Source organism: Schistocerca americana, chromosome 3 (assembly GCF_021461395.2).
Source record: "Schistocerca americana isolate TAMUIC-IGC-003095 chromosome 3, iqSchAmer2.1, whole genome shotgun sequence".
NCBI classification, from domain to species: Eukaryota; Metazoa; Arthropoda; class Insecta; order Orthoptera; family Acrididae; genus Schistocerca; species Schistocerca americana.
Window position 1 is genome coordinate 69,739,463 of NC_060121.1, and position 22,043 is coordinate 69,761,505.

The window sequence follows — 22,043 nt, forward strand, 5'->3', positions numbered from 1 at the left end:
AATATTTCAAGTATGGTTATTTATCAAATGTGATAATCCTGGCGTTGTTGCACCCTACCTTCAGCGAGCAGTGTGACAGAAGCAGTCTGCAGCTCCTTTCTGAAATAGTTCTAACATGGTTATATAGGAGATGCGATGTTCGTGGCTTGTAATCACTACACAAACAGCAAGCACCGTGAGAGAAGCTTTATGCAGCTTCGTTTTGGAATATTTCAGCTATCGTAATTTACCAAATGTGATTATCCTGGCGTTGTTGCACATTACCTTCAGAGAGCAGTGTGACCGAAGCACTCTGCAGCTCCTTTGTGAAATACTTCTTACATGGTTATATAGGAGATGGGATGTTCGTGGCTTGTAGTAACTACACAAACAGCGAGCACCGTGAGAGAAGCTTTCTGCAGCTTCATTTTGGAATATTCCACCTATGGTTATTTATCAAATGTGATAATCCTGGCGTTGTTGCACCCTACCTTCAGAGAGCAGTGTGACAGAAGCACTCTGCAGCTCCTTTCTGAAATAGTTCTTACATGGTTATATAGGAAATGCGATGTTCGTGGCTTGTAGTAACTACGCAAACAGCGAGCGCCGTGAGAGAAGCTTTCTGCAGCTTTGATTTGGAATATTTCAGCTATGGTTATTTACTAAATGTGATTATCCTGGCGTTGTTGCACCCTACCTTCAGAGAGCAGTGCGACAGAAGCACTCTGCAGCTACTTTCTGAATTACTTCTTACATGGTAACATAGGAAATGCGATGTTCGTGGCTTGTAGTAACTACACAAACAGCGAGCACCGAGAGAAGCTTTCAGCAGCTTCGATTTGGAATATTTCACCTATGGTTATTTATCAAATGTGATAATCCTGGCGTTGTTGCACCCTACCTTCAGAGAGCAGTGGGACAGAATTACTCTGCAGCTCCTTTCTGAAATAGTTCTTACTTGGTTATACAGGAAATGCGATGTTCGTGGCTTGTAGTAACTACACAAACAGCGAGCACTGTGAGAGAAGCTTTCTGCAGCTTCGTTTTGGAATATATCACCTATGATTATTTATCAAATGTGATAATACAAGCGTTGTTGCACCCTACCTTCAGAGAGCAGTGTGGCAGAAGCACTCTGCAGCTCCTTTCTGAAATAGTTCTTACGTGGTTATATAGGAAATACGATGTTCGTGGCTCGTAGTAACTACACAAACAGCGAGCACCGTGAGAGAAGCTTTCTGCAGCTTCGTATTGGAATATTTCACCTATGGTTATTTATCAAATGTGATAATCCTGGCGTTGTTGCACCCGACCATCACAGAGCAGTGTTACAGAAGCACTCTGCAGCTCCTTTCTGAAATAGTTCTAACATGATTATATAGGAGATGCGATGTTTGTGGCTTGTAATGACTACACAAACAGCGAGCACCGTGAGAGAAGCTTTCTGCAGCTTCGTTTTGGAATATTTCAGCTATCGTAATTTACCAAATGTGATTATCCTGGCGTTGTTGCACCCTACCTTCAGAGATCAGTGTGACCGAAGCACTCTGCAGCTCCTTTGTGAAATACTTCTTACATGGTTGTATAGGAGATGCGATGTTCGTGGCTTGTAGTAACTACACAAACAGCGAGCACCGTGAGAGAAGCTTTCTGCAGCTTCATTTTATAATATTCCACCTATGGTTATTTATCGAATGTGATAATCCTGGCGTTGTTGCACCCTACCTTCAGCGAGCAGTGTGACAGAAGCACTCTGCAGCTCCTTTCTGAAATAGTTTTTACATGGTTATATAGGAAATGCGATGTTCGTGGCTTGTAGTAACTACGCAAACAGCGAGCACCCTGAGAGAAGCCTTCTGCAGCTTTGTTTTGGAATATTTCACCTATGGTTATTTACTAAATGTGATAATCCTAGCGTTATTGCACCCTACCTTCAGAGAGCAGTGTGACAGAAGCACTCTGCAGCTCCTTTCTGAAATACTTCTTACATGGTTATGTAGGACATGCGTTGTTCGTGGCTTGTAGTAACTACACAAACAGCGAGCACTGTGAGAGAAGCTTTCTGCAGCTTTGTTTTGGAATATTTCACCTATGGTTATTTATCGAAAGTGATAATCCTGGCGTTGTTGCACCCTACCTTCAGAGAGCAGTGTGACAGAAGCACTCTGCAGCTCCTTTCTGAAATAGTTCTTACTTGGTTATATAGGAAATGCGATGTTCGTGGCTTGTAGTAACTACACAAACAGCAAACACTGTGAGACAAGCTTTCTGCAGCTTCGTTTTGGAATATTTCACCTATGGTTATTTATCAAATGTGATAATCCTGGTGTTGTTGCACCCTACCCTCAGAGAGCAGTGTGACAGAAGCACTCTGCAGCTCCTTTCTGAAATACTTCTTATATGGTTATATAGGAAATGCGATGTTCGTGGCTTGTAATAACTACACAAACAGCGAGCACCGTGAGAGAAGCTTTCTGCAGCTTTGTTTTGGAATATTTCACCTATGGTTAATTATCAAATGTGATAATCCTGGCGTTGTAGCACCCTACCTTCAGATAGCAATGTGACAGAAGCACTCTGCAGCTCCTTTCTAAATACTTGTTTCATGGTTATATAGGAAATGCGATGTTCATGGCTTGTAGTAACTAAACAAACAGCGAGCACCGTGAGAGAAGCTTTCTGCAGTTTCGTTTTGGAATATTTCACCTATGGTTATTTATCAAATGTGGTAATCCTGGCGTTGTTGCACCCTACCTTCAGAGAGCAGTGTGACAGAAGCACTCTGCAGCTCCTTTCTGAAATTGTTCTTACATGGTTATATAGGAAATGCGATGTTTGTGGCTTATAGTAACTGCACAATCATCCAGCAATGTGAGAGAAACTTTCTGCAGCTTCGTTTTGGAATATTTCACTAATGGTTATTTATCAAATGTGATCATCTTGGCGTTGTTGCACCCTACCTTCAGAGAGCAGTGTGACAGAAGTACTCTGCAGCTCCTTTCTGAAATAGTTCTTACATGGTTATATAGGAAATGCGATGTTCGTGGCTTGTAATAACTACAGAAACAGCGAGCACTGTGAGAGAAGCTTTCTGCAGCTTCGTTTTGGAATATTTCACCTATGGTTATTTATCAAAGGAGATAATCATGGCGTTGTTGCACCCTACCTTCAGAGAGCAGTGAGACAGATGCACTCTGCAGCTCCTTTGTGAAATAGTACTTACATGATTATATAGGAAATGCGACGTTCATGCCTTGTAGTAACTACACAAACAGCGAGCACCGTCAGAGAAGTTTTCAGCAGCTTCGTTTTGGAATATTTCACCTATGGTTAATTATCAAATGTGATAATCCTGGCGTTGTTGCACCCTAAATTCAGAGAGCAGTGGGACAGCACCACTCTGCAGCTCCTTTCTGAAATAGTTCTTACATGGTTATATAGGTATAGAGATGTTGGTGCCTTTTAGTAACTACACAAACAGCGAGCACCATGACAGAAGCTTTCTGCAGCTTCGTTTTGGAATATTTCACCTATGGTCATTTACCAAATGTGATAATCCTGGCGTTGATGCACCCTACCTCCAGAGAGCATAGTGACAGAAGCACTCTGCAGCTCCTTCCTGAAATAGTTCTTACATGTTTATATAGGAAATGCGATGTTCGTAGCTTGTAGTAACTACACAAACAGCGAGCAACGAGAGAAGCTTTATGCAGCTTCGTTTTGGAATATTTCACCTATGGTTATTTGTCAAATGTGATAATCCAGACGTTGTTGCACCCTACGTTCAGAGAGCAGTGGGACGGAAGCACTCTGCAGTTCCTCTCTGAAATAGTTCTTACATGGTTATATAGGAAATGCGATGTTCGTGGCTTGTAGTAACTACACAAACAGCGAGCACTTTGACAGAAGCTTTCTGCAGCTTCGTTTTGGAATATTTCGCTTATGGTTATTTATGTAATGTGATAATCCGGGCGTTGTTGCACTCTACCTTCAGAGAGCAGTGTGACAAAAGCACTCTGCAGCTCCTTTCTGAAATTGTTCCACATGGTTATATAGGAAAAGCGATGTTCGTGGCTTGTAGTAACTACACAAACAGCGGGTACCGTGAGAGAAGTTTTCTGCAGCTTCGTTTTGGATATTTCTCCCATGGTTATTTATCAAATGTGATAATCCTGGCGTTGTTGCACCCTACGTTCAGAGTGCAGTGTCACAGATGCACTCTTCAGCTCCTTTCTGAAATAGTTCTTACATGGTTATACAGGAAATGCGATATTCGTGGCTTGTAGTAACTACACAAACAGCGAGCACCATGAGAGAAGCTTACTGCAGCTTCGTTTTGGAATATTTCGCCTATGGTTATTTATGTAATGTAACAATCTTGGCGTTGTTGCACCCTACCTTCAAAGCGCAGTGTGACAGATGCACACTGAAGCTCCTTTGTGAAATAGTTCTTACGTGGTTATATAGGAAATGCAATGTTCGTGCCTTGTAGTATCTACACAAAGAGCGAGCACCATGAGAGAAGCTTTCTGCAGCTTCGTTTTGGAATATTTCACCTATGGTTAATTATCAAATGTGTTAATCCTGGCGTTGTTGCACCCTGGCTTCAAGAGCAGTGGTACAGAAGCACTCTGCAGCTCCTTTCTGAAATAGTTCTTACATGGTTATATAGGAAATGCGATGTTCGTGGCTTGTAGTAACTACACAAACAGCGAGCACCGTGAGAGAAGCTTTTTGCAGCTTCGTTTTGACATATTTCACCTATGGTTATTTATCAAAGGAGATAATCCTGGCGTTGTTGCACCCTACCTTCAGAGAGCAGTGTGACAGATGCACTCTGCAACTCCTTTCTGAAATATTTCTTACATGATTATATAGGAAATGCGATGTTCGTGGCTTGTAGTAACTACACAAAAAGCGAGCAACGAGAGAAGCATTATGCAGCTTCGTTTCGGAATATTTCACCTATGGTTATTTATCAAATGTGATAATCCTGGCGTTGTTGCACCCTACGTTCAGAGAGCAGTGGGACAGTAGCACTCTGCAGTTCCTAACTGAAATAGTTCTTACTTGGTTATATAGGAAATGCGAAGTTTGTGGCTTGTAGTACCCACACAAACAGCGAGCACTGTGAGAGAAGGCCTCTGCAGCTTCGTTTTGGAATATTTCACCTGTGGTTATTTATCAAATGTGGTAATCCAGACGTTGTTGCACAATACCTTCAGAGACCAGTGTGACAGAAGCACTCTGCAGCTCCTTTCTGGAATAGTTCTTACATGGTTATATAGGAAATGCGATGTTCGTGGCTTGTAGTAACTACACAAACAGCGAGCACTATGACAGAAGCTTTCTGCAGCTTCGTTTTGGAATATTTCGCCTATGGTTATTTATGTAATGTGATAATCCTCGCGTTGTTGCGCTCAACCTTCAGAGAGCAGTGTGACAGAAGCACCCTGCAGTTCCTCCCTGAAACAGTTCTTACTAGGTTATATACGAAATGCGATGTTTGTGGCTTGTAGTAACTACACAAACAGCGATCCCCGTGAGAGAAGCTTTCTGCAGCTTCGTTTTGGAATATTTCACCTATTGTTATTTATCAAATGTGATAATCCTGGCGTTGTTGCACCATACCTCCAGAGAGCAGTGTGACAGAAGCACTCTACAGCTCCTTTCTGAAATAGTTGTTACATGGTTATATAGGAAATGCGATGTTCGTGGCTTGTAGTAACTACCCAAACAGCGAGCACCGTGAGAGAAGTTTTCAGCAGCTTCGTTTTGGAATATTTCACCTATGGTTAATTATCAAATGTGATAATACTGGCGTTGTTGCACCCTACCTTCAGAGAGCAGTGGGACGGAAGCACTCTGCAGCTCCTTTCTGAAATAGTTCTTACGTGGTTATGTAGTAATTGCAATGTTCATGGCTTGTGGTAACTACACAAACAGCGAGCACCGTGAGAGAAGCTCTCTGTAGCTGCGTTTTGAAATATTTCCCCTATGGTTATTTATCAAATGTGATAATCCTGGCGTTGTTGCTCCCTACCTAGAGAGCAGTGTGACAGAAGCACTCTGCAGCTCCTTTCTGAAATAGTTCTAACATGGTTATACAGGAAATGCGATGGTCGTGGCTGGTAGTAACTACACAAACAGCGAGCACCGTGAGAGAAGCTATCTGCAGCTTCGTTTTGGAATATTTCACCTATGGTTATTTATCAAATGTGATAATCCTGGCGTTGTTGCACCTTACTTTCAGAGAGCAGTGTGACAGAAGCACTCTGCAGCTCCTTTCTGAAATAGTTCTTACATCTTTATATAGGAAATGCGATGTTCGTGGCTTGTAAAAACTACACAAACAGCGAGCACCGTGAGAGAAGCTTTTTGCAGCTTCGTTTTGGAATATTTCAAATATGGTTATTTATCAAATGTGATAATCCTGGAGTTGTTGCACCCTACCTTCAGAGAGCAGTGTGACAGAAGCACTCTGCAGCTCCTTTCTGAAATAGTTCTTACATGGTTATACAGGAAATGCGATGTTCGTGGCTTGTAGTAACTACACAAACAGCGAGCACCGTGAGAGAAGCAATCTGCAGCTTCGTTTTGGAATATTTCACCTATGGTTATTTATCAAATGTGATAATCCTGGCGTTGTTGCACCATACCTTCAGAGACCAGTGTGACAGAAGCACTCTGCAGCTCCTATCTGAAATAGTACTTACATGGTTATATAGGAAATGCGATGGTCGTGGCTTGTGGTAACTACACAAACAGCGAGCACCGTGAGAGAAGCTTTCTGCAGCTTTGTTTTGGAATATTTCACCCATGGTTATTTATCAAATGGGATAATCCTGGCGTTGTTGTACCCTACCTTCAGAGAGCAGTGTGACAGAAGCACCCTGCAGTTCCTCCCTGAAACAGTTCTTACTAGGTTATATACGAAATGCGATGTTTGTGGCTTGTAGTAACTACACAAACAGCGATCCCCGTGAGAGAAGCTTTCTGCAGCTTCGTTTTGGAATATTTCACCTATTGTTATTTATCAAATGTGATAATCCTGGCGTTGTTGCACCATACCTCCAGAGAGCAGTGTGACAGAAGCACTCCACAGCTCCTTTCTGAAATAGTTGTTACATGGTTATATAGGAAATGCGATGTTCGTGGCTTGTAGTAACTACCCAAACAGCGAGCACCGTGAGAGAAGTTTTCAGCAGCTTCGTTTTGGAATATTTCACCTATGGTTAATTATCAAATGTGATAATACTGGCGTTGTTGCACCCTACCTTCAGAGAGCAGTGGGACGGAAGCACTCTGCAGCTCCTTTCTGAAATAGTTCTTACGTGGTTATGTAGTAATTGCAATGTTCATGGCTTGTGGTAACTACACAAACAGCGAGCACCGTGAGAGAAGCTCTCTGTAGCTGCGTTTTGAAATATTTCCCCTATGGTTATTTATCAAATGTGATAATCCTGGCGTTGTTGCTCCCTACCTAGAGAGCAGTGTGACAGAAGCACTCTGCAGCTCCTTTTTGAAATAGTTCTAACATGGTTATACAGGAAATGCGATGGTCGTGGCTGGTAGTAACTACACAAACAGCGAGCACCGTGAGAGAAGCTATCTGCAGCTTCGTTTTGGAATATTTCACCTATGGTTATTTATCAAATGTGATAATCCTGGCGTTGTTGCACCTTACTTTCAGAGAGCAGTGTGACAGAAGCACTCTGCAGCTCCTTTCTGAAATAGTTCTTACATGGTTATATAGGAAATGCGATGTACGTGGCTTGTAAAAACTACACAAACAGCGAGCACCGTGAGAGAAGCTTTTTGCAGCTTCGTTTTGGAATATTTCAAATATGGTTATTTATCAAATGTGATAATACTGGAGTTGTTGCACCCTACCTTCAGAGAGCAGTGTGACAGAAGCACTCTGCAGCTCCTTTCTGAAATAGTTCTTACATGGTTATACAGGAAATGCGATGTTCGTGGCTTGTAGTAACTACACAAACAGCGAGCACCGTGAGAGAAGCAATCTGCAGCTTCGTTTTGGGACATTTCACCTATGGTTATTTATCAAATGTGATAATCCTGGCGTTGTTGCACCATACCTTCAGAGACCAGTGTGACAGAAGCACTCTGCAGCTCCTATCTGAAATAGTACTTACATGGTTATATAGGAAATGCGATGGTCGTGGCTTGTGGTAACTACACAAACAGCGAGCACCGTGAGAGAAGCTTTCTGCAGCTTTGTTTTGGAATATTTCACCCATGGTTATTTATCAAATGGGATAATCCTGGCGTTGTTGTACCCTACCTTCAGAGAGCAGTGTGACAGAAGCACTCTGCAGCTCCATTCTGAAATTGTTCTTATATGGTTATATAGGAAATGCGATGTTCATGGCTTGTAGTAACTACGCAAACAGCGAGCACCGTGAGAGGAGCTTTCTGCAGCTTAGTTTTGGAATATTTCACCTATGGTTATTTATCAAATGTGATAATCCTGGCGCTGTTGCACACTAACTTCAGAGAGCAGTGTGACACATGCACTCTGCAGCTCCTTTCTGAAATAGTTCTTACATGGTTATATACGAAATGCGAAGTTCGTGGCTCGTAGCAACTACGCAAACAGCGAGCACTGTGAGAGAATCTTTCTGCAGCCACATTTTGGATTATTTCAGCTATGGTTATTTATCAAATGTGATAATCTTGGCGTTGTTGCACCCTACCTTCAGAGAGCAGTGGGACACAAGCACTCTGCAGCTCCTTTCTGAAATAGTTCTTAGATGGTTATATAGGAAATGCGATTTTCGTGGCTTGTAGTAACTACACAAACAGCGAGCACCGTGAGAGAAGCTTTCTGCAGCTTCGTTTTGGAATATTTCACCTATGGTTATTTATCACATGTGATAATCCTGGCGTTGATGCACCCTACGTTCAGAGAGCAGTGGGACAGAAGCGCTCTGCAGCTCCTTTCTGAAATAAATCTTACATGGTGACACAGGAAATGCGATATTCGTGGCTTGTAGTAACTACACAAACAGCGAGCACCGTGAGAGAAGCTTTCTGCAGCCTCGTTTTGGAATATTTCACCAATGGTTATTTATCAAATGTGATAATCCTGGCTTTGTTGCACCCTACGTTCAGAGAGCAGTGGGAAAGACGCACTCTGCAGGTCCACTCTGAAATAGTTCTTACATGATTATATAGGAAATGCAATGTTCGTGGCTTGTAGTAACTACACAAACAGCGAGCACCGTGAGAGAGGCTTTCTGCATTTTCGTTTTGGAATATTTCACCTATGGTTATTTATCAAATGTGATATTCCTGGCGTTGTTGCACCCTACCTTCAGAGAGCAGTGTGACAGATGCACTCTGCAACTCCTTTCTGAAATAGTTCTAACATGGGTATATAGGAAATGCGATGTTCGTGGCTTGTAGTAACTACACAAACAGCGAGTACCGTGAGAGAAGCTTTCTGCAGCTTCGTTTTGGAATATTTCACCTATGGTTATTTATCACATGTGATAATCCTGGCGTTGATGCACCCTACGTTCAGAGAGCAGTGGGACAGAAGCACTCTGCAGCTCCTTTCTGAAATAGTTCTTACATGGCGATATAGGAAATGCGATGTTCGTGGCTTGTAGTAACTACACAAACAGCGTGCACCGTGAGAGAAGCTTTCTGCAGCTTCAATTTCGAGTATTTCACCTATGGTTATTTATCAAATGGGATAATCCTGGCGTTGTTGCACCCTACCTTAAGAGAGCAGTGGGACCGAAGCACTCTGCATCTCCTTTCTGAAATAGTTCTTACATGGTTATATCGGAAATGCGATGTTCGTGGCCTGCGGAAACTACACAAACAGCGAGCACCATGAGAGAAGCTTTCGGCAGCTTCGTTTTGGAGTATTTCACCCATGGTTATTTATCAAATGGGATAATCCTAGCGTTGTTGCACCCTACCTTCAGAGAGCAGTGTGACAGAAGCACTCTGCAGCTCCTTTCTGAAATAGTTCTTACATGGTTATATAGGAATTGCAATGTTCGTGGCTTGTAGTAACTACACATACAGCGAGCACCGTGAGAGAAGCTTTCTGCAGTTTCCTTTTGGAATATATCACCTATGGTTATTTATCAGATGTGATATTCCTGGCATTGTTGCACCCTACGTTCAGAGAGCAGTGGGAAAGACGCACTCTGCAGTTCCACTCTGAAATAGTTCTTACATGATTATATAGGAAATGCAAAGATTGTGGCTTGTAGTAACTACACAAACAGCGAGCACTGTGAGAGAAGCTTTCTGCAGCTTCGTTTTGGAATATTTCACCTATGGTTATTTATCAAATGGGATATTCCTGGCGTTGTTGCACCCTACCTTCAGAGAGCAGTGTGACAGATGCACTCAGCAACTCCTTTCTGAAATAGTTCTTACATGGTTTTATAGGAAATGCGATATTCGTGGCTTGTAGTAACTACACAAACAGCGAGCACTGTGAGAGAAGCTTTCTGCAGCTTCGTTTTGGAATATTTCACCTATGGTTATTTACCAAATGAGATAATCCTGGCATTGTTGCACCCTACCTTCAGAGAGCAGGGTGACAGGAGCACTCTGCAGCTCCTTTCTGAAATAGTTCTTACATGGTTATATAGGAAATGCGATGTTCGTGGCTTGTAGTAACTTCACAAACAGCAAGCACCGTGAGAGAAGCTTTCTGCAGCTTCGTTTTGGAATATTTCACCTATAGTTAATTATCAAATGTGATAATCCTGACGTTGTTGCACCCTACCTTCAGAGAGCAGTGTGACAGAAACACTCTGCAGCTCCTTTCTGAAATAGTTCTTACATGGTTATACAGGAAATGCGATGTTCGTGGCTTGTAGTAACTACACAAACAGCGAGCACCGTGAGAGAAGCTTTCTGCAGCCTCGTTTTGGAATATTTCACCTATGGTTATTTATCAAATGTGATAATCCTGGCGTTGTTGCACCCTACGTTCAGTGAGCTGTGGGACAGAAGCACTCTGCAGTTCCTCTCTGAAATAGTTCTTACATGGTTCTATAGGAAATGCGAAGTTTGTGGCTTGTAGTAACTACACAAACAGCGACCACTGTGAGAGAAGCTTTCTGCTGCTTCGTTTTGGAATATTTCACCTATGGTTATTTATCAAATGTGAAAATCCTGGCGATGTTGCACCATACCATCAGAGTCCAGTGTGACAGAAGCACTCTGCAGCTCCTTTCTGAAATAGTTCTTACATGGTTAAATAGGAAATGCGATGTTCGTGGCTTGTAGTAACTACACAAACAGCGAGCACCATGAAAGAAGCTTTCTGCAGCTTCGTTTTGGAATATTTCGCCTATGGTTATTTATGTAATGTGATAATCCTGGCGTTGTTGCACCCTACCTTCAGAGGGCAGTGTGACAGAAGCACTCTGCAGCTCCTTTCTGAAATAGTTCTTACATGGTTATATAGGAAATGCGATGTTCGTGGCTTGTGGTAACTACACAAACAGCGAGCACCGTGAGAGAAGCTTTCTGCAGCTTCGTTTTGGAATATTTCACCCATGGTTATTTATCGAATGGGACAATCCTGGCGTTGTTGCACCCTACCTTGAGAGAGCAGGGTGATAGAAGCACTCTGCAGCTCCTTTCTGAACTAGTTCTTACATGGTTATATAGGAAATGCGATGTTCGTGGCTTGCAGTAACTTCACAAACAGCAGGCACCATGGGAGAAGGTTTCTGCAGCTTCGTTTTAGAATATTTCACCTATGGTATTTTATTAAATGTGATTATCCTGGCGTTGTTGCACCCTACCTTCAGAGAGCATTTTGACAGAAGCACTCTGCAGCTCCTTTCTGAAATAGTTCAAACATGGCTATATAGGAAATGCAATGTTCGTGGCTTGTAGTAACTACACAAACAGCGAGCACCGCGAGAGAAGCTTTCTGCAGCCTCGTTTTGGAATATTTCACCTATGGTTATTTATCAAATGTGATAATACTGGCGTTGTTGCACCCTACGTTCAGAGAGCAGTGGGACAGAAGCACTCTGCAGTTCCTCTCTGAAATAGTTCTTACATGGTTATATAGGAAATGCGAAGTTTGTGGCTTGTAGTAACTACACAAACAGCTTGCACTGTGAGAGAAGCTTTTTGCAGCTTCGTTTTGGAATATTACACCTATGGTTATTTACCAAATGTGATAATCCTGGCGTTGTTGCACCATACCTTCAGAGACCAGTGTGACAGAAGCACTCTGCAGCTCCTTTCTAAAATAGTTCTTACATGGTTATATAGGAAATGCGATGTTCGTGGCTTGTGGTAACTACACAAACAGCGTGCACCGTGAGAGAAGCTTTCTGCAGCTTCGTTTTGGAATATTTCACCCATGGTTATTTATCAAATGTGATAATCCTAGCATTGTTGCACCCTACTTTCAGAGAGCAGGGTGACAGAAGCACTCTGCAGCTCCTTTCTGAAATAGTTCTTACATGGTTATATAGGAAATGCGATGTTCGTGGCTTGTAGTAACTACACAAACAGCGAGCTCCGTGAGAGAAGCTTTCTGCAGCTTCTGTGTGGAATATTTCACCTATGGCTATTTATGAAATGAGATTATCCTGTCGTTGTTGCACCCTACCTTCAGAGAGCAGTGTAACAGATGCACTCTGCAACTCCTTTTTGAAATAGTTCTTACATGGTTTTATAGGAAATGCAATGTTCGTGGCTTGTAGTAACTACACAAACAGCGAATACCGTGAGAGAAGCTTTCTGCAGCTTCGTTTTGGAATATTTCACCTATGGTTATTTATCAAATGTGATAAAGCTGGCGTTGATGCACCCTACGTTCAGAGAGCAGTGGGACAGAAGCACTCTGCAGTTACTCTCTGAAATACTTCTTACATGGTTATATAGGAAATGCGAAGTTTGTGGCTTGTAGTAACTACACAAACAGCGAGCACTGTGAGAGAAGCTTTCTGCAGCTTCGTTTTGGAATATTTCACCTATGGTTATTTATCAAATGTGATAATCCTGGCGTTGTTGCACCATACCTTCAGAGAGCAGTGTGACAGAAGCACTCTGCAGCTCCTTTCTGAAATAGTTCTTAAATGGTTATATAGGAAATGCGATGTTCGTGGATTGTAGTAACTACACAAACAGCGAGCACCGTGAGAGAAGCTTTCTGCAGCTTCGTTTTGGAATATTTCACGTAGGGTTATTTATCAAATGTGATAATCCTGGCGTTGTTGCACCCTACCTTTAGAGAGCAGTGTGACAGAAGCACTCTGCAGCTCCTTTCTGAAATTGTTCTTACATGGTTATATGGGAAATGCGATGTTCGTGGCTTGTAGTAACTACACAAACAGCGAGCACCGTGAGAGAAGCTTTCTGCAGCTTCGTTTTGGAATATTTCTCCTATGGTTATTTATCAAATGTGATAATCCTGGCCTTGTTGCACCCTACCTTCAGAGAGCAGGGGGACCGAAGCACTAGGCAGCTCCTATCTGAAATAGTTCTTACATGGTTATATAGGAAATGCGATGTTCGTGGCTTGTGGCAACTACACAGACAGCGAGCACAGTGAGAGAAGCTTTCTGCAGCTTCGTTTTGGTATATTTCACCTATGGTTATTTATCAAATGTGATATTCCTGGCGTTGTTGCCCCTACCTTCAGAGAGCAGTGTGACAGAAGCACTCTGCAGCTAATTTCTGAAATAGTTCTTGCACAGTTATGTATCAAATGCGATATTCGTGGCTTGTAGTAACTACACAAACAGCGAGCTTCGTGAGAGAAGCTTTCTGCAGTTTCGCTTTTGGAATATTTCACCTATGGTTATTTATCAAATGTGATAATCCTGGCGTTGTTGCACCCTACCTTCAGAGAGCAGTGTGACAGAAGCACTCTGCAGCTCCTTTCTGAAATAGTTCTTACATGGTTATATAGGAAATGCGATGTTCGTGGCTTGTAGTAACTACACAAACAGCGAGCACCGTGAAAGAAGCTTCCTGCGGCTTCGATTTGGAATTTTTCACCTATGGTTATTTATCAAATGTCATAATCCTAGCGTTGTTGCACCCTACCTTCAGAGAGCAGTGTGACAGAAGCACTCCGCAGCTCCATTCTGAAATAGTTCTTACATGGTTATATAGGAAATGAGATGTTCGTGGCTTGTACTAACTACACAAACAGCGACCACCGTGAGAGAAGATTTCTGCAGCTTCGTTTTGGAATATTACACCTATGGTTATTTATCAAATGTGGTAATCCTGGAGTTGTTGCACCCTACCTTCAGAGAGCAGTGTGTCAGAAGCACTCTGCAGCTCCTTTCTAAAATAGTTCTTACATGATTAAATGGGAAAAGCAATGTTCGTGCCTTGTAGTAACTACACAAACAGAGAGCACCGTGAGAGAACACTTCTGCAGCTCCGTTTTGGAATATTTCACCTATTGATATTTATCAAATGTGATAATCCTGGCGTTGTTGCACCTGACCTTCAGAGAGCAGTGTGACAGAAGCACTCTGCAGCTCCTTTCTGAAATAGGTCTTACATGGTTATATAGGAAATGCGATGTTCGTGGCTTGTAGTAACTACAAAAACAGCGAGCACCGTGAGAGAAGCTTTCTGCAGCTTCGTTTTGAAATATTTCACCTATGGTTATTTATCAAATGTGATAATCCTGGCGTTGTTGCACCCCACCTTCAGAGAGCAGTGTGACAAAAGCACTCTGAAGCTCCTTTCTGAAATAGTTCTTACATGGGTTTACAGGAAATGCGAAGTTCGTGGCTTGTAGTAACTACACAAACAGCGGCGCTGTGAGAGAAGCTTTCTGCAGCTTCGTTTTGGAATATTTCACCTATGGTTATTTATCAAATGTGATAATAACTGACGTTGTTGTGCCCTACCTTCAGAGAGCAGTGGGACAGAAGCACTCTGCAGCTTCTTTCTGAAATAGTTCTTACATGGTTATATAGGATATGCGAAGTTCATGGCTTCTAGTAACTACACAAAAAGCGAGCACCGTGAGAGAAGCTTTCTGCAGCTTCGCTTTGGAATATTTCACCTATGGTTATTTATCACATGTGATATTCCTAGCGTTGTTGCACCCTACCTTCAGAGAGCAGAGTTACAGAAGCACTCTGCAGCTCCTTTCTGAAATAGTTCTTACATGGTTATGTAGGAAAAGCGATGTTCGTGGCTTGCAGTAACTACACAAACAGCGAGCACCGTGAGAGAAGCTTTCTGCAGCTTCGCTTTGGAATATTCCACCTATGGCTATTTATCCATTGAGATAATCCTGGCGTTGTTGCACCCTACCTTCAGAGAGCTGTGTGACAGATGGACTCTGCAGCTCCTTTCTGAAATAGTTCTTCATCATCATCATCATCATCATCATTTATTGCCTTATCGGGCCTTTAAGGCCTACAGCAAGAAGAACAAAAGGAAAAAGTAAAGACAAAAAGACTTACAAAAGTACTCTATACAGTAGTAAAAGTTACATATGTACATTACAGCTTAAAGAAAAACGAAAAAATAAACAGGGCATTCAATCAAAGGTTTAAAAGGCAAGAGGGATACATTACAGAAACAAAAAAAACAAAAAAACAAAAAAAAAAAAACACACACGCAGTGTCTGTCAATTACACGAGAGGAGGGAGCTGTTGCAGATGGCAGTCCATCTCATCCGGTCGTTGGCGTCCTCCTCCACGGCTGCTGGTTCCACTTCTTTCAGGATCGTTGTTATCCTATCCTTCCATCGAGTTCTTGGGCGTCCTCTAGGGCGTTTTCCTGTGGGTTGAGAGTGGAGGACTCTGTTTGGAAGGGATCCGTCTGCCCGTAGGATGTGGCCAAACCATTGGAGTCTCTTCTGCGCCAATATTCGTCCAATGTGTGGCTTTCCATACCGCTGGTATAAATCTTCTTTTTTTCTTCGTTCCCATTTACCTTCCATGGCATTGTAGATGGGTCCATATATCTTCCGAAGTACCTTCCTTTCAAATGCACATATTGCTTCTTCTGCTGTTGCTGATGTTGCCCAAGTTTCACAGCCGTATAAAAGTACTGGTCTCACCAGTGTCGTGTATAGGTGGATCTTGTTCTTCTGCGATATCAGCCGAGATCTGAAAAGATTGTTCAGGCTAAAGAACATGCGATTAGCATTTGTTATACGTTGCTGTACTTCTTTCGTTACTTCACTTCTATTTGTTAGTATGGAGCCCAGGTACTTGAACTCTTCAACTCGTTCGAAGGTATGCCTGTCGACATCAATGGAAGGAGGGAGATCTCGGCGGCGTGATACAACAAGATATTTAGTTTTTTCCTCGTTCACCACCAGCCCAATTTTCTCTGCATTGTGGAGGAATCGGGAAGTATCCCTGCGTACTTGCTCTAGAGTGTCGCCAAGGATCACAACATCATCAGCAAATGCCAAGATTGTGTCTGCTCCCACCATCTCCATCTCTCTGGTTCGACAAGTGTCACGGCTTACTTTTTCCAGGGCCAAATTGAATAATATTGGCGCCAATGGATCTCCTTGTCTCAATCCATTTTGTATACTGAATGATGGTGATAGTTGATTACCAAACCGCACTTGGGCCGTAGACTGAGAGTAGCAAGCAGCAATTAAGCGGATGTATTTTGATGGGATGCCAAGTTCCTCTAACGTTTCCCATAACGTGGCGCGGTCAATGCTGTCATAAGCTTGTCGAAAATCGATGAAGATGAGGTGTAGATCCTTATTGAATTCGTAGAATTTTTCTATCAACTGCCTCAGAGTAAATATGTGATCAATTGTCGATCGTCCAGCAACGAACCCACATTGATAGGTCCCTACAATTCCTTCAGCCAGTGGTTTCATGCGGTTTAGTAGCAGTGTTGTAAAAACTTTGTAGCCAATTTCAAGTAACGAAATCCCTCGGTAGTTGGATACATGAGTAGCATCTCCCTTCTTGAATATGGGACATATGATTGCTCCCTTCCATTCCTCAGGAATAACTTCTGCTTCCCAGATGGTAGAAATTAATCGTTTCAAAGCACCCACCAGTGTTTCCCCTCCCAAGCGAAGCATCTCAGCTGTGATACCACTACCTCCTGGAGCCTTGTTGTTCTTGAGTGCTTTTAGGGCAACACTGATTTCTTCCTCAGATGGTTCAGGGACTTCAACTCTGTCAAAACGGGCATCCGTCTGTGTTGTCCCTACTGGTGGGTTGTCGGGATTCAATAGGTTTTCAAAATGTTTTTTAAATAGGGTTGCTTGCTCTTCTGGCGGTACAACTTCACCCGTCTCATTCGTTAGGACCAATGTACGTTGTCTGTATGCGCCTCTGGCGAATCTTGAGGCCTGGAAAAACGAGCGTGACGACTTTGCTTCTTCGACTGCAATCAACAGACTTTTGTGGTGGTCCCGTTTCTTCTTTCTCATGAGTTGGTCCGTGTTACGCCTCGCTTCGTAGTAAGCTACCCTTGCTTCTTCCGAGAGTTGCTGTAGCCATTTTATCCTCTTCGCTGATCTAATCTCAACAGATTCTCGACATTGTTCATCGAACCAAGGTTTACTTCTTCGTTTTGCATCGCAAACTAGTTCTTCATTTGCACTTTCTAACACTGCATTCCTCAGCAGCATCCATGCGTTCTCCACACTGGTAGGGTTCTCTGTTATTGTGAGATGTTCTGCAATTTTTTCTTGATAGCGCTGTCTCACTTCTACATCTTTCAACTTATTCTTGTCGAAGCGGACCATCATTTCAGAATTTCTTCTCCACATGGTTGAAAGTTTCAGACGTAGTTTGACTACCACTAAGAAATGGTCTGAATTCATATCTGCCCCGCGAAAGGATCTTACATGCTCGACACTACAATGATGTCTTCGGTCAACAAGAACGTGATCGATCTGGTTCATCGTACTTCCATCTGGGGATATCCAGGTTACTTTATGCACTGCTTTGCGGGGGAAGTATGTGCTTCTAACGATCATTCTCCTTGTATCGGCAAGGTTAATTAATTTGACACCATTCTCGTTGCTTGTTTCATGGATACTATCAGGCCCTATCGTTGGACGATACTGCACTTCTCTTCCCACTTGGGCATTGAAGTCTCCCATTATCAACTGAATTGAGTGTCTTGGGAGTTTGTCTACTACATTCTCTAGTTCTAGATAGAAGTTATTCTTTGTTTCTTCATCGGCATCCTCTGATGGGGCATGACAGTTGACTAGGCAGATCTTATATGGTTTAGCGTGTAAAATCATCCAACAGATTCGGTCGTTTACAGGAGACCATTTGTTGACAGCCGATATCATTTTATTGTGTACAGCAAAACCAACTCCAGAAGTCCAGGCTGGGCTTAGCTCATTGCTGTTAAAGAGCGTGTGAGTATCTCCAATCTTCATAACACCCTGAGGAAGTCTTGTTTCTTGAATTGCTGCCACTATGCATTGATATTTACTCAGTTCTCCTCCAAGTTGTTTCATTCCCCCCGTCATGATTGACCTTACATTCCATGTTCCAATTCTAAATCCAGAAAATCCATTTACGTATCCAGTTTCGTCACCATTTTGATCCGTCCAGTTTTTCCTTTTGTCTTTTTCTTTAACCAGAATCTTTTTTTACAGAGGATGGGGGGTTGGCCCATCCTCTAACCCTCCTCCTTTCTCATCCGGGCTTGGGACCGGCAATGGCGGAGTTCTGAAATAGTTCTTACATGGTTATATAGGAAATGCGATGTTCGTGGCTTGTAGTAACTACACAAACAGCGAGCACCATGAGAGAAGTTTTCAGCAGATTCGTTTTGGAATATTTCACCTATGGTTAATTATCAAAAGTGATAATCCTGGCGTTTTTGCACCCTACCTTCAGAGAGCAGTGTGACAGAAGCACTCTGCAGCTCCTTTTTGAAATAGTTCTTACATGGTTCTATAGGAAATGCGATGTTTGTGGCTTGTAGTAACTACACAAGCAGCGAGCACCGTGAGAGAAGACTTATGCAGCCCCGTTTTGGAATATTTCACCTATGGTTATTTGTCAAATGAAATATTCCTGGCGTTGTTGCACCCTACCTTCAGAGAGCAGTGTGACAGAGGCACTCTGCAGCTCCTTTCTGAAATAGTTCTTACATGGTTTTATAGGAAATGCAATATTCGTGGCTTGTAGTAACTACACAAACAGCGAGCACTGTGAAAGAAGCTTTCTGCAGCTTCGTTTTGGAATATTTCACCTATGGTTATTTACCAAATGTGATAATCCTGGCATTGTTGCACCCTACCTTCAGAGAGCAGGGTGACAGGAGCACTCTGCAGCTCCTTTCTGAAATAGTTCTTACATGGCTATATAGGAAATGCGATGTTCGTGGCTTGTAGTAACTTCACAAACAGCGAGCACCGTGAGAGAAGCTTTCTGCAGCATCTGTTTGGAATATTTCACCTATGGTTATTTATCAAATGTGATAATCCTGGCATTGTTGCACCCTACCTTCAGAGAGCAGTGTGACAGAAGCACTCTGCAGCTCCTTTCTAAAATAGTTCTTACATGGTTATATAGGAAATGCAATGTTCGTGGCTTGTAGTAACTACACAAACAGCGAGCACCGTGAGAGAAGCATTCTGCAGTTTCGTTTTGGTATATTTCACCTATGGTTATTTACCAATGTGATATTCCTAGCGTTGTTGCACCCTACCTTCAGAGAGCAGTGTTACAGAAGCACTCTGCAGCTCCTTTCTGAAATAGTTCCTACATGGTTATATAGGAAATGCGATGTTAGTAGATTGCAGTAACTACACAAACAGCGAGCACCGTGAGAGAAGCTTTCTGCAGCTTCGTTTTGGAATATTTCACCTATGGTTATTTATCAAATGAGATAATCCTGGCGTTGTTGCACCCTACCTTCAGAGAGCTGTGTGACAGATGGACTCTGCAGCTCCTTTCTGAATTAGTTCCTACATGTTTAAATAGGAAATGTGATGTTCGTGGCTTGTAGTAACTACACAAACAGCGAGCACCATGAAAGAAGCTTTCTGCAGCTTCGTTTTGGTATATTTCTCCTATGGTTATTTATCAAATGTGATAATCCTGGCGTTGTTGCACCCTACCTTCAGAGAGCAGTGTGACAGAAGCACTCTGCAGCTAATTTCTGAAATAGTTTTTACACTGTTTTGTATCAAATGCGATATTCGTGGCTTGTAGTAACTACACAAACAGCGAGCTTCGTGAGAGAAACTTTCAGTAGTTTCGTTTTGGAATATTTCACCTGTGGTTATTTATCAAATGTGATAATCCTGGTGTTGTTGCACCCTACCTTCAGAGAGCAGTGTGACAGAAGCACTCTGCAGCTCCTTTCTGAATTAGTTCTTACATGGTTATATAGGAAATGCGATGTTCGTGGCTTGTAGTAACTACACAAACAGCGACCACCGTGAGAGAAGATTTCTGCAGCTTCGTTTTGGAATATTACACCTATGGTTATTTATCAAATGTGATAATCCTGGCGTTGTTGCACCCTACCTTTAGAGAGCAGTGTGACAGAAGCACTCTGCAGCTCCTATCTGAAATAGTTCTTACATGATTATATAGGAAAAGCAATGTTCGTGGCTTGTAGTAGCTACACAAACAGCGAACACCGTGAGAGAACATTTCTGCAGCTCTGTTTTGGAATATTTTACCTATGGATTTTTATCAAATGTGATAATCCTGGCGTTGTTGCACCATACCTTCAGAGACCAGTGTGACAGAAGCACTCTGCAGCTCCTTTCTGAAATAGTTCTTACATGGTTATATAGGAAATGCGATGTTTGTGGCTTGTAGTAACTACACAAACAGCGAGCACAATGAAAGAAGCTTTCTGCAGCTTCGTTTTGGAATATTTCGCCTATGGTTATTTATGTAATGTGATAATCATGGCGTTGTTGCACCCTACCTTCAGAGAGCAGTGTGACAGAAGCACTCTGCAGCTCCTGTCTGAAATAGTTCTTACATGATTATATAGGAAAAGCGATATTCGTGGCTTGTAGTAGCTACACAAACAGCGAACACCGTGGGAGAACACTTCTGCAGCTCCGTTTTGGAATATTTTACCTATGGATATTTATCAAATGTGATAATCCTGGCGTTGTTGCACCATACCTTCAGAGACCAGTGTGACAGAAGCACTCTGCAGCTCCTTTCTGAAATAGTTCTTACATGGTTATATAGGAAATGCGATGTTTGTGGCTTGTAGTAACTACACAAACAGCGAGCACCATAAAAGAAGCTTTCTGCAGCTTCGTTTTGGAATATTTCGCCTATGGTTATTTATGTAATGTGATAATCATGGCGTTGTTGCACCCTACCTTCAGAGAACAGTGTAACTGGAGCACTCTGCAGCTCCTTTCTGAAATAGTTCTTACATGGTTATAAAGGAAATGCGATGTTCGTGGCTTGTAGTAACTACACAAACAGCGAGCACCGTGAGAGAAGCTTTCTGCAGCTTCGCTTTGGAATATTTTACCTATGGTTATTTATCATATGTGATATTCCTAGCGTTGTTGCACCCTACCTTCAGAGAGCAGTGTTACAGAAGCACTCTGCAGCTCCTTTCTGAAATAGTTCTTACATGGTTTTATAGGAAATGCAATATTCGTGGCTTGTAGTAACTACACAAACAGCGAGCACTGTGAGAGAAGCTTTCTGCAGCTTCGTTTTGGAATATTTCACCTATGGTTATTTACCAAATGTGATAATCCTGGCATTGTTGCACCCTACCTTCAGAGAGCAGGGTGACAGGAGCACACTGCAGCTCCTTTCTGAAGTAGTTCTTACATGGCTATATAGAAAATGCGATGTTCGTGGCTTGTAGTAACTTCACAAACAGCGAGCACCGTGAGAGAAGCTTTCTGCAGCATCTGTTTGGAATATTTCAACTATGGTTATTTATCAAATGTGATAATCCTGGCATTTTTGCACCCTACCTTCAGAGAGCAGTGTGACAGAAGCACTCTGCAGCTCCTTTCTAAAATAGTTCTTACATGGTTATATAGGAAATGCAATGTTCGTGGCTTGTAGTAACTACACAAACAGCGAGCTCCGTGAGAGAAGCATTCTGCA